This window comes from Lissotriton helveticus, chromosome 9, assembly GCF_964261635.1.
Source record: "Lissotriton helveticus chromosome 9, aLisHel1.1, whole genome shotgun sequence".
NCBI classification, from domain to species: Eukaryota; Metazoa; Chordata; class Amphibia; order Caudata; family Salamandridae; genus Lissotriton; species Lissotriton helveticus.
The window spans coordinates 74,636,547-74,648,988 of NC_136070.1; positions in this window are offsets into that span (position 1 = coordinate 74,636,547).

The following is a 12,442-nucleotide window of genomic DNA, read 5'->3' on the forward strand; positions in this document are numbered from 1 at the left end:
GGAACTGGTTCTCTGTGACTTGCAGATCCCCATGGTTTCAGTGGCCCCATACACCCGAACCGTATAAGGCAATAGATGCACATCTATGCCGATAGATGTTTAGCATGTCAGGGATGCGACGACTACCTAGTTTAGATGCAAAGCGAAATACTCCCGAGGAGCTTTTGCCCATCTTGGCCTTCACGTTTAAAATCTCGGTTGCCCATGTCCCTCTACTATTAAAAGTTAAGCCAAGATAACAAAATGTGTCCACTACCTCAATTCTATGATCATTAAAATGAAATGGTTTAAAAAGTTTCATCTGTTTCCCACAAGCCATGATAAAGGTCTTAGAGTTATTGATTTTTAGTTTTCTCCCCTGGATAAAATCAAAAAAATTCGGTGTTCGTGAGAGGAGGACCGTATCATCTGCATAAAGCAGAACCGGGACGGGGTGGCCATCGATCTGAGGAGAATCTGTGTGTACCCTCTTCAATTCGGACTCCATAGAATTTATAAAAAGGGAGAAAAGTAAAGGGGCCAACACACAGCCTTGCCTTATGCCTGATTTAACCCTGATTTTCCTGGTACATTCCCCTGCCTGGCCAAAGCGGATTTGGGCTGATAGTTTATTATAAAGTCTGGCCAGGAAGTATATTATTGCTGGCGGAGCTCCCATTTCCAATAGAGTGGACCATAACAAAGCATGATCCACCAGGTCAAAGGAGAAGCGTGGCTCAGTGGTTAGAGGCGGCAGACCCGGAAGCTGAGATGGGCCGTGGACCAGGGTTCGATTCCCCGCCTCGGCGGGTCTCGGGCTCAAAAAATTCCACTGACTCGACTATTCTCGCTCCGGTGCCTACTTGACTCACGGGGTCACACTCTGCGACTCTGGGCAACAGCTTGCTTAATCTCCACTACGGCCCCTCGCGGCGGGATGCCTGGCTTTCACCTTGTGGATACCCTGCCAGGGTATCTCACAGGGGAATACCAGGACGGGTTCCCTAAGCAAGCGCCTTGATTACCTTCGGGTGATATGTGCGCTATATAAGTCGCAATACATACATACAAAGGCACTTGAGAGATCAGCGAAACAGAGAAATAAGGAGCCCTGTTTTGCTTTAGTGTATTTCCCTAGAATAAGACCGAGGTTAATACATTGATCTATTGTCCCAAGACCCTTACGGAAGCCATATTGGGATTCTGCTAGGATTTTATTGTCCTCCGCCCATTCCTCCAGTCGCGCTAGTAGGACCCTGCTCATGATCTTTAGTGAGGAATCCAGAAGGGCGATAGGGCGGTAGTTCTTGGCCTCTCCTTTATCTCCCTTCTTATAGATTGGTAAAATTATGGATTCACTCCAGGTAGATGGTGTACTATCCCTGACTGAGGCGTTAAACACCTGGGTCAGGAGCGGGGTCCAAAGTGTCAGGTTGGATTTATACAGGTCAACCGGGACCCCATCCGGTCCCGGTGCCTTCCCTCCTTTGCTCTTACTAATGGCAATTTCAACTTCTTGGAGGGAAATCCCCAGAGGTAACACGGGTTCATAAAGGGCGGTGGGAGAGCTAGCACAATCCTCCCCGCCTGGATCAAAAATTTCGGTAAAATATTGTACCCAGTTTTCATCACTAACCTGGGCTGATAGTGTGGGGAAATCTTCTTTTACAAGAAAAGGGCTATTAACCGTGCTCCAAAAGAGCTTGCTGTCACGCAGGACTGCTGCTTTGGATTGTCCCAGGCAAGCTCCCTAAGCTCTTGTTTTCTACAAGTTAAATGCTTTTTATAAGTATGTCTAAGGTAATTAATAGCCGCCCTGTCTCTAGGTTGTTTAGAGAGAGCCCGCTTAAGATCCTGAAGGGATTTAGTGCAGGCACAATCAAACCAGCCGGCAGCTGCCCTCTTCGATATCCCTTTTGTGATAGTAAGAGAACTTTGTATAATGGTACCTAATTCCTCAAAATCAGCTATAATACACTGAGGGGAAGCATCTAGATCCAAGCATTTAGATATCGCTACAGACCCCGCTCCCACAATTTTATGCTGCAGGTTCTCTGAATTGTCCCCACACCATTTAATACGGATACCATTCTGCCTACAGGGGGTTATGTCCTCTATTATCGTGCGCTGGACATTAGCTGGCGAGCCCCAAATTGGTGTCAACATAGTGATGGCATTATGGTCGCTGCTACCAAGATCTACAACAATAGGGACCGAACAGAGTGGAGCAATATGTACAGAGACCAGTAAATGGTCAATAACGGAGGCCGTGTTCGCTCCTACAAAAGTTGGTACAGGAATACCCTCATTATCTGTGGCCGGACATTGTATCAGTAGATCCAAGTTAAGCATAGGGGAATTCAGGGAGTCGCCATAGGGTGTGTGTAAAAAGTGTGCCCGATTTTCCCCATTATCCCCGTCATAACCACATACTTTGGTAAAGGAGTGAGGGCATGTACGAATATTAAAATCCCCACCCCAAATAATGTCAAAGGACTTATGGGTATCTTTGCAGATACTCCTCACTGCTAGATCCAACTCTTCCACGACTGAGGTATTTGTGGCGTCGAACATGTTATTATAGTGGTTGATCAGCAGAGTTTCGTGGCCCCTTTTATGTACTATACTTAAGATTTGGCAGTGAAAGCCCACAGTCAAATGCGATTTCACACGAACAGGGAGTTTCACAGATAATAAGGTTACAAGCCCCCCTTTAGCCCTGCCCATAATAGACCTTTGTGCCGGGTTGTTATATGACACAAATCCATCAAAAATGATGTCAGATGTTGCCCAGGTCTCTTGTAAACATAAGACGTCAAACTGGGATAGGGATTCACTCCAGCCCAAGGACAACACTTGGCGGCTCCAGCCCGCAATATTCCAGCTAGCAAATTTAAAGCCAGAGATACATGATATTATTGGTTCAGTGGGCTCAGGGACACTAGGAAAACCTAATGACGGCTGGGTTACAACAGGGGGGACCATAGATACAGAAGGGGGGTATGTGACAGAGGGGACTGCTACCCGGGGTAGTAGATGTGTTAAGGTAGGGGACATTATGGGTACTGAGTCCTTAGGCATACTATTACCCATGGCAACTCCTGAGCTATTACCAGTAGCAGGGGGGGGGGAGAAGTTACAACATGGGTCGTTGGTGGTCAATCGACTCCATCTAAGCCATTGAGACAGCTAAATCGGTTAAAATCACAAAAAGGGGTCTCCGGGGGCAACAGGACTGGTCTTGCATTATACCTACGAGATCTACCCCTCCGCTCACCCTCGTCCAGTTATCTCGGCCTTGATCATGGTACAGGGGATTGGGGGGAAAGAAAAAAGACACTGGAAGTGTCTGAATAGTAGAGTCGAAGGATCTATTAAAACCTGCACAAATGTGCGAGACCGTCCTGGGGTCTCTGAAACTCACCATGATACAATCCCCATTTATGGACTTTCTAGTTTTACCCAGCCAGGGTACCCTTCTGACCATGATAATTTCATTGTGAAGGTGGGCCGGGAGGGGTCTATTCCAGTTCAGCCATCTGATAACTTTACCTTTAAGGGATGAAAAGTTCTCGGCTTCGCCGGCTTCCAAAGGGGGGGCTCCGGCCAAGACTACCATGAGGCGGTTGGCTTCTGGTGGCAGGTCTGGCCTACGTGGTCTAGGGGTGATCTTATCAGGTAATGGAGAAACAAAATGGCCGTCATTTGGGGCCCCATTAGTAGTGGCCGTAGGATGGGCTGGTCCTACAGGTAACAAAGGAAGGATGTTGGGGTTGCTAATTTGGGCTGGAGCTAAAACTCCTGTAGGGGGACATAAAGGATGTACAGCATCTTTCACTAGAGGAAGACCTAGGTCAGTGGGAGTGATTTGGGGATTACAGGGAATATTAGACTTGGGGGATCTAGCTAATATGGCAGCAGTCGCTTTCTCAATATTAGTAAGACGCAGTTCGATGCGTTCCATTTTAGATTCTAGTGGAAATAAAAAGGATTTAAACAAGGCCCCCAGGTTTTCTAAGGTAAAGTCCATACTGGGTAAGGGTTGGGATGATCCTGGTGTAGGGTTGGGGGTATCATGTTTAAGCTTGGCTGATTTGGATTTACCGCCCAATTTCGTATTATACGGTCTTTTGCGTTTAGTTGTGGCCCCTTCTTTAACCTAGTTAGACAGAGAATCACAAATAACAATAGGATCAGAGGAAATGGACACATTACTATCAAGGATCAAACCAATATCTGGGAGAATTTTGTTAACCAAAATGTCAGTGTCAAGTGCCGCCGAGTTGGTCTCCATAGATGTTAAAAATGGGCCAGCCACAGCATTATTAATGGACTCGGTTGGCCGCTCTGGTGTTTTGGCATTGGCTATTGTTCCCAGAGAAGATCTCTTGAAGACCGATAGTCCCTTGGATAAACGCTTCTCAAGGACATTTATTTCGGTGTCAATTATAGTATTAGCTCTGATCAAGAATTTCTCCATACCTCCAACAATGGCCACTCCAGCTAGCGAAGACTTGCTCCTGGTTTCGCGGCAGGACATCTCCCCGCACGAAGAGTGACAAGGATAAGCGACAAAAACAGGGGGGGGCCCTAGTCCGGTCAAGTCCGTTCACGAACGGGCACAAACGGGCCCGCCCTTGGCCCGGGCTTCGCCCGGCGACGCTCCCGCGCAGCGGGATACTGAGTCCAATAAGTAGGGAGGGTTACGGGCTGTGGGCGGAGCAACCGGGAGAGCGGACCAGGTGGTAACTCTAGGTCAGGCAGGGACTCCAGGGAGATGGAGTCCCTGCAACGCTCGCAGCCCTGATGCAACCGTCACGATGAAGCCCACGGATCTCGGCTCCCTCCAGCCGTCCAAGATGCCTCCGCCCCAGACCACAAAGCGGCACCCGCGAAGCGGGTGCGGCGAGGTCGGCAGGAAGAAAGCAGGAAAATGCAGGCACAGCAATTGTCCGGTCTGATACAGTTCCTCACGGTGCCAGGAATTCGAAGAGACGTCCTTATGGGCATTTTTGAATTGTTTTTTCTTTGATACATTGCATTTAAGGAATCGCTAAATTTGCGATTCCTTAAGTGCAATCGCAAAATAAGGAATGGCAAATTTTGCGATTCCTTATTTAGCAGCAAAAATGTTTCATACATACCATTTAAGAAATTAGCATTCGCAAAGGCCGAAATTCTGCGAATTTCGGCCTTTGCGAATGCTAATTTGCTTGATACATATGGCCCATGGATTCTACATTCTGCGCCCGCCCATTTCTCTAATTCTCTTTTCCAGGTCTCTATTCTCGGTCCCCTGTCGACTTCCAGTTCCTGACGATTTCCCACTTAGCTAAATGGTAAGGTCCTGAAACCTTCATCTTGGCTGTATGCGAGAACCAGCTCAGTATGCAGTGGCCCGGTGTATGTGGTACCTCTTTATCGATAACACCTCCTCTCAAAAGGCCCGCATCCCAGGACATGTGCAGTACATGTGCCTCTTTTTCCCCACATCGGGGGCGGGTCGCCTCCTCTGCCTGGAAATCAAATATCGTCTGATTCGCGCTGGTGTAAGATACGTTCCATGTAAAACGTAGTAGTTTATCAGCTAAAACGTGCATTCCTGGATATCTTGAGGGTTCTTTCCACAATGGTTCCCCAATTCTCCTCTCTAATCTGGCCTAACAGCCAGAGCAACCACAGCAGCGCTCCAGGGAAAGTCTTCCAACCAGATTTTATTATGCATAAAAACAAAGTGCAAAAAGTACGGTCAATGTGTTTCAGCTATCGCCTTCCACTGGACCATAAATATACTACCCAGTGGCAGTTTCCACTGGATTGTTATAGTATAGGCCATGTTTCAATAGAAAAAGCATTTTTTGTTCCATAATAACTTTGGCACCATTTGATGAATCTTCATGAAACTTAAAAAAAGAAAGAAATCCACCTCAGGGTGAACCGTCAAGTGGGGGTCGAGAAAAAAGGCGGGGGTTCCCAAAGCACATTTTCCCCATCTATTTCTCCATAAAAAAATTCGACACAGATATGACCAAAACCGCTGAATGGAATTACACCAAATTTGGCAGAAACCAGATCTTGACCCAGAAAGAATGACTTTTGTGATTTGATGTTAATCTGTTAAGTAGTTTTGGAGAAATTAAGGCTCCAAAACGTACATTTTATACCACGGAGCCGACAGCTTGAGGTGGGATCTGATTGACTGTAGGCACATCAAGAAAGGTGTAGCTGCGGCCATCTTAGTAGTTAGGGACCGAGACCCCTGTCACAAAATAAATGTAACCAAAGATATAAAGGGGGTAGCGTAAGGAGGCTCTGCCCCACAAGGCTTGGTGAGGGGTCTCTGAGGGACCATACACCATGGCCAAAAATGGCGCAGATAAAAAACAAAAATCAGCGGTCTCTGGCCTTTTATTTAAATACCCATCCTCCCCTGGCTGGGTCGGGCCTAGCGGAAGCCGTGCATTATCATTTTAAGGAGAGGTGAGGTGTGGTCCCCATCCCGAGCCTTTGTAAGGCCCCTGGGACACCTGTTACATTTTCAATCACAGGCATACCGTGGTCTGTACCTTTAAATGTTATTGTATGTATTTGTATGTTAGAGTTCTATTTAGAACTCACTTCAGCTGCTAGGCATCAGGGTCAGTTGCCTGGTCCTGATTGCATGGTGGCTGCTCTCATCTGTTGCTGTGCCGCTGATAATAAATTATCTATATATCTGCAAGTATTCCGGTCTACTTTCCAACAACACCAACCCAGGAGCCTCAAATAATAACAAGCATTGAAAATGCAATAGGTCTCGCAATAGAAGAGTTTAACATTTTTCGTTTTGCAAATGGATGAGTGGCGTTGCGTGGATGAGTGGCGTTGCGTGGATGAGTGGCGTTGCGTGGATGAGTGGCGTTGCGTGGATGAGTGGCGTTGTTTGTGTGAGTGGCGTTGTTTGTGTGAGTGGCGTTGCGTGTGTGAGTGGCGTTGCGTGTGTGAGTGGCGTTGCGTGTGTGAGTGGCGTTGCGTGTGTGAGTGGCGTTGCGTGTGTGAGTGGCGCTGTTGTTTGAGTGGCGCTGTTGTTTAAAAATCAAAAAAATAATTCATAAGATTTTGGAGTCTATTCGGTGTTCGTGAGAGGAGGATCGTATCATCTGCATAAAGCAGAACCGGGACGGGGTGGCCATCGATCTGTGGAGAATCTGCGTGTACCCTCTTCAATTCGGACTCCATAGAATTTATAAAAAGGGAGAAAAGTAAAGGGGCCAACACACAGCCTTGCCTTATGCCTGATTTAACCCTGATTTTCCTGGTACATTCCCCTGCCTGGCCAAAGCGGATTTGGGCTGATAGTTTATTATAAAGTCTGGCCAGGAAGTATATTATTGCTGGCGGAGCTCCCATTTCCAATAGAGTGGACCATAACAAAGCATGATCCACCAGGTCAAAGGCACTTGAGAGATCAGCGAAACAGAGAAATAAGGAGCCCTGTTTTGCTTTAGTGTATTTCCCTAGAATAAGACCGAGGTTAATACATTGATCTATTGTCCCAAGACCCTTACGGAAGCCATATTGGGATTCTGCTAGGATTTTATTGTCCTCCGCCCATTCCTCCAGTCGCGCTAGTAGGACCCTGCTCATGATCTTTAGTGAGGAATCCAGAAGGGCGATAGGGCGGTAGTTCTTGGCCTCTCCTTTATCTCCCTTCTTATAGATTGGTAAAATTATGGATTCACTCCAGGTAGATGGTGTACTATCCCTGACTGAGGCGTTAAACACCTGGGTCAGGAGCGGGGTCCAAAGTGTCAGGTTGGATTTATACAGGTCAACCGGGACCCCATCCGGTCCCGGTGCCTTCCCTCCATTGCTCTTACTAATGGCAATTTCAACTTCTTGGAGGGAAATCCCCAGAGGTAACACGGGTTCATAAAGGGCGGTGGGAGAGCTAGCACAATCCTCCCCGGCCGGATCAAAAATTTCGGTAAAATATTGTACCCACTTTTCCTCACTAACCTGGGCTGATAGTGTGGGGAAATCTTCTTTTACAAGAAAAGGGCTATTAACCGTGCTCCAAAAGAGCTTGCTGTCATGCAGGACTGCTGCTTTGGATTGTCCCAGGCAAGCTCCCTAAGCTCTTGTTTTCTACAAGTTAAATGCTTTTTATAAGTATGTCTAAGGTAATTAATAGCCGCCCTGTCTCTAGGTTGTTTAGAGAGAGCCCGCTTAAGATCTTGAAGGGATTTAGTGCAGGCACAATCAAACCAGCCGGCAGCTGCCCTCTTCAATATCCCTTTTGTGATAGTAAGGGAACTTTGTATAATGGTACCTAATTCCTCAAAATCAGCTATAATACACTGAGGGGAAGCATCTAGATCCAAGCATTTAGATATCGCTACAGACCCCGCTCCCACAATTTTATGCTGCAGCTTCTCTGAATTGTCCCCACACCATTTAATACGGATACCATTCTGCCTACAGGGGGTTATGTCATCTATTATCGTGCGCTGGACATTAGCTGGCGAGCCCCAAATTGGTGTCAACATAGTGATGGCATTATGGTCGCTGCTACCAAGATCTACAACAATAGGGACCGAACAGAGTGGAGCAATATGTACAGAGACCAGTAAATGGTCAATAACGGAGGCCGTGTTCGCTCCTACAAAAGTTGGTACAGGAATACCCTCATTAACTGTGGCCGGACATTGTATCAGTAGATCCAAGTTAAGCATAAGGGAATTCAGGGAGTCGCCATAGGGTGTGTGTAAAAAGTGTGCCCGATTTTCCCCATTATCCCCGTCATAACCACATACTTTGGTAAAGGAGTGAGGGCATGTACGAATATTAAAATCCCCACCCCAAATAATGTCAAAGGACTTATGGGTATCTTTGCAGATACTCCTCACTGCTAGATCCAACTCTTCCACGACTGAGGTATTTGTGGCGTCGAACATGTTATTATAGTGGTTGATCAGCAGAGTTTCGTGGCCCCTTTTATGTACTATACTTAAGATTTGCGAGTGAAAGCCCACAGTCAAATGCGATTTCACACGAACAGGGAGTTTCACAGATAATAAGGTTACAAGCCCCCCTTTAGCCCTGCCCATAATGGACCTTTGTGCCGGGTTGTTATATGACACAAATCCATCAAAAATGATGTCAGATGTTGCCCAGGTCTCTTGTAAACATAAGACGTCAAACTGGGATAGGGATTCACTCCAGCCCAAGGACAACACTTGGCGGCTCCAGCCCGCAATAATCCAGCTAGCAAATTTAAAGCCAGAGATACATGATGTTATTGGTTCAGTGGGCTCAGGGACACTAGGAAAACCTAATGACGGCTGGGTTACAACAGGGGGGACCATAGATACAGAAGGGGGGTATGTGACAGAGGGGACTGCTACCCGGGGTAGTAGATGTGTTAAGGTAGGGGACATTATGGGTACTGAGTCCTTAGGCATACTATTACCCATGGCAACTCCTGAGCTATTACCAGTAGCAGGGGGGGGGGGGAGAAGTTACAACATGGGTCGTTGGTGGTCAATCGACTCCATCTAAGCCATTGAGACAGCTAAATCGGTTAAAATCACAAAAAGGGGTCTCCGGGGGCAACAGGACTGGTCTTGCATCATACCTACGAGATCTACCCCTCCGCTCACCCTCGTCCAGTTATCTCGGCCTTGATCATTGTACAGGGGATTGGGGGGAAAGAAAAAAGACACTGGAAGTGTCTGAATAGTAGAGTCGAAGGATCTAATAAAACCTGCACAAATGTGCGAGACCGTCCTGGGGTCTCTGAAACTCACAGTGATACAATCCCCATTTATGGACTTTCTAGTTTTACCCAGCCAGGGTACCCTTCTGACCATGATAATTTCATTGTGAAGGTGGGCCGGGAGGGGTCTATTCCAGTTCAGCCATCTGATAACTTTACCTTTAAGGGATGAAAAGTTCTCGGCTTCGCCGGCTTCCAAAGGGGGGGCTCCGGCCAAGACTACCATGAGGCGGTTGGCTTCTGGTGGCAGGTCTGGCCTACGTGGTCTAGGGGTGATCTTATCAGGTAATGGAGAAACAAAATGGCCGTCATTTGGGGCCCCATTAGTAGTGGCCGTAGGATGGGCTGGTCCTACAGGTAACAAAGGAAGGATGTTGGGGTTGCTAATTTGGGCTGGAGCTAAAACTCCTGTAGGGGGACATAAAGGATGTACAGCATCTTTCACTAGAGGAAGACCTAGGTCAGTGGGAGTGATTTGGGGATTACAGGGAATATTAGACTTGGGGGATCTAGCTAATATGGCAGCAGTCGCTTTCTCAATATTAGTAAGACGCAGTTCGATGCGTTCCATTTTAGATTCTAGTGGAAATAAAAAGGATTTAAACAAGGCCCCCAGGTTTTCTAAGGTAAAGTCCATACTGGGTAAGGGTTGGGATGATCCTGGTGTAGGGTTGGGGGTATCATGTTTAAGCTTGGCTGATTTGGATTTACCGCCCAATTTCGTATTATACGGTCTTTTGCGTTTAGTTGTGGCCCCTTCTTTAACCTAGTTAGACAGAGAAAAACAAATAACAATAGGATCAGAGGAAATGGACACATTATTATCAAGGATCAAACCAATATCTGGGAGAATTTTGTTAACCAAAATGTCAGTGTCAAGTGCCGCCGAGTTGGTCTCCATAGATGTTAAAAATGGGCCAGCCACAGCATTATTAATGGACTCGGTTGGCCGCTCTGGTGTTTTGGCATTGGCTATTGTTCCCAGAGAAGATCTCTTGAAGACCGATAGTTCCTTGGATAAACGCTTCTCAAGGACATTTATTTCGGTGTCAATTATAGTATTAGCTCTGATCAAGAATTTCTCCATACCTCCAACAATGGCCACTCCCGCTAGCGAAGACTTGCTCCTGGTTTCGCGGCAGGACATCTCCCCGCACGAAGAGTGACAAGGATAAGCGACAAAAACAGGGGGGGGCCCTAGTCCGGTCAAGTCCGGTCACGAACGGGCACAAACGGGCCCGCCCTTGGCCCGGGCTTCGCCCAGCGACGCCCCCGCGCAGCGGGATACTGAGTCCAATAAGTAGGGAGGGTTACGGTAACTCTAGGTCAGGCAGGGACTCCAGGGAGATGGAGTCCCTGCAACGCTCGCAGCCCTGATGCAACCGTCACGATGAAGCCCACGGATCTCGGCTCCCTCCAGCCGTCCAAGATGCCTCCACCCCAGACCACAAAGCGGCACCCGCGAAGCGGGTGCGGCGAGGTCGGCAGGAAGAAAGCAGGAAAATGCAGGCACAGCAATTGTCCGGTCTGATACAGTTCCTCACGGTGCCAGGAATTCGAAGAGACGTCCTTATGGGCATTTTTGAATTGTTTTTTCTTTGATACATTGCATTTAAGGAATCGCAAAATTTGCGATTCCTTAAGTGCAATCGCAAAATAAGGAATGGCAAATTTTGCGATTCCTTATTTAGCAGCAAAAATGTTTCATACATACCATTTAACAAATTAGCATTCGCAAAGGCCGAAATTCTGCGAATTTCGGCCTTTGCGAATGCTAATTTGCTTGATACATATGGCCCATGGATTCTACATTCTGCGCCCCCCCATTTCTCTAATTCTCTTTTCCAGGTCTCTATTCTCGGTCCCCTGTCGACTTCCAGTTCCTGACGATTTCCCACTTAGCTAAATGGTAAGGTCCTGAAACCTTCATCTTGGCTGTATGCGAGAACCAGCTCAGTATGCAGTGCTAGGTGTATGTGGTACCTCTTTATCGATAACACCTCCTCCCAAAAGGCCCGCATCCCAGGACATGTGCAGTACATGTGCCTCTTTTTCCACACATCGGGGGCGGGTCGCCTCCTCTGCCTGGAAATCAAATATCGCCTGATTCGCGCTGGTGTAAGATACGTTCCATGTAAAACGTATTAGTTTATCAGCTTAAAACGTGCATTCCTGGATATCTTGAGGGTTCTCTCCACAATGGTTCCCCAATTCTCCTCTCTAATCTGGCCTAACAGCCAGAGCAACCACAGCAGCGCTCCAGGGAAAGTCTTCCAACCAGATTTTATTATGCATAAAAACAAAGTGCAAAAAGTACGGTCAATGTGTTTCAGCTATCGCCTTCCACTGGACCATAAATATACTACCCAGTGGCAGTTTCCACTGGATTGTTATAGTATAGGCCATGTTTCAATAGGAAAAGCATTTTTTGTTTCATAATAACTTTGGCACCATTTGATGAATCTTCATGAAACTTAAAAAAAGAAAGAAATCCACCTCAGGGTGAACCGTCAAGTGGGGGTCGAGAAAAAAGGCGGGGGTTCCCAAAGCACATTTTCCCCATCTATTTCTCCACAAAAAAATTAGAGACAGATATGACCAAAACCGCTGAATGGAGTTACACCAAATTTGGCAGAAACCAGATCTTGACCCAGAAAGAATGACTTTTGTGATTTGATGTTAATCTGTTAAGTAGTTTTGGAGAAA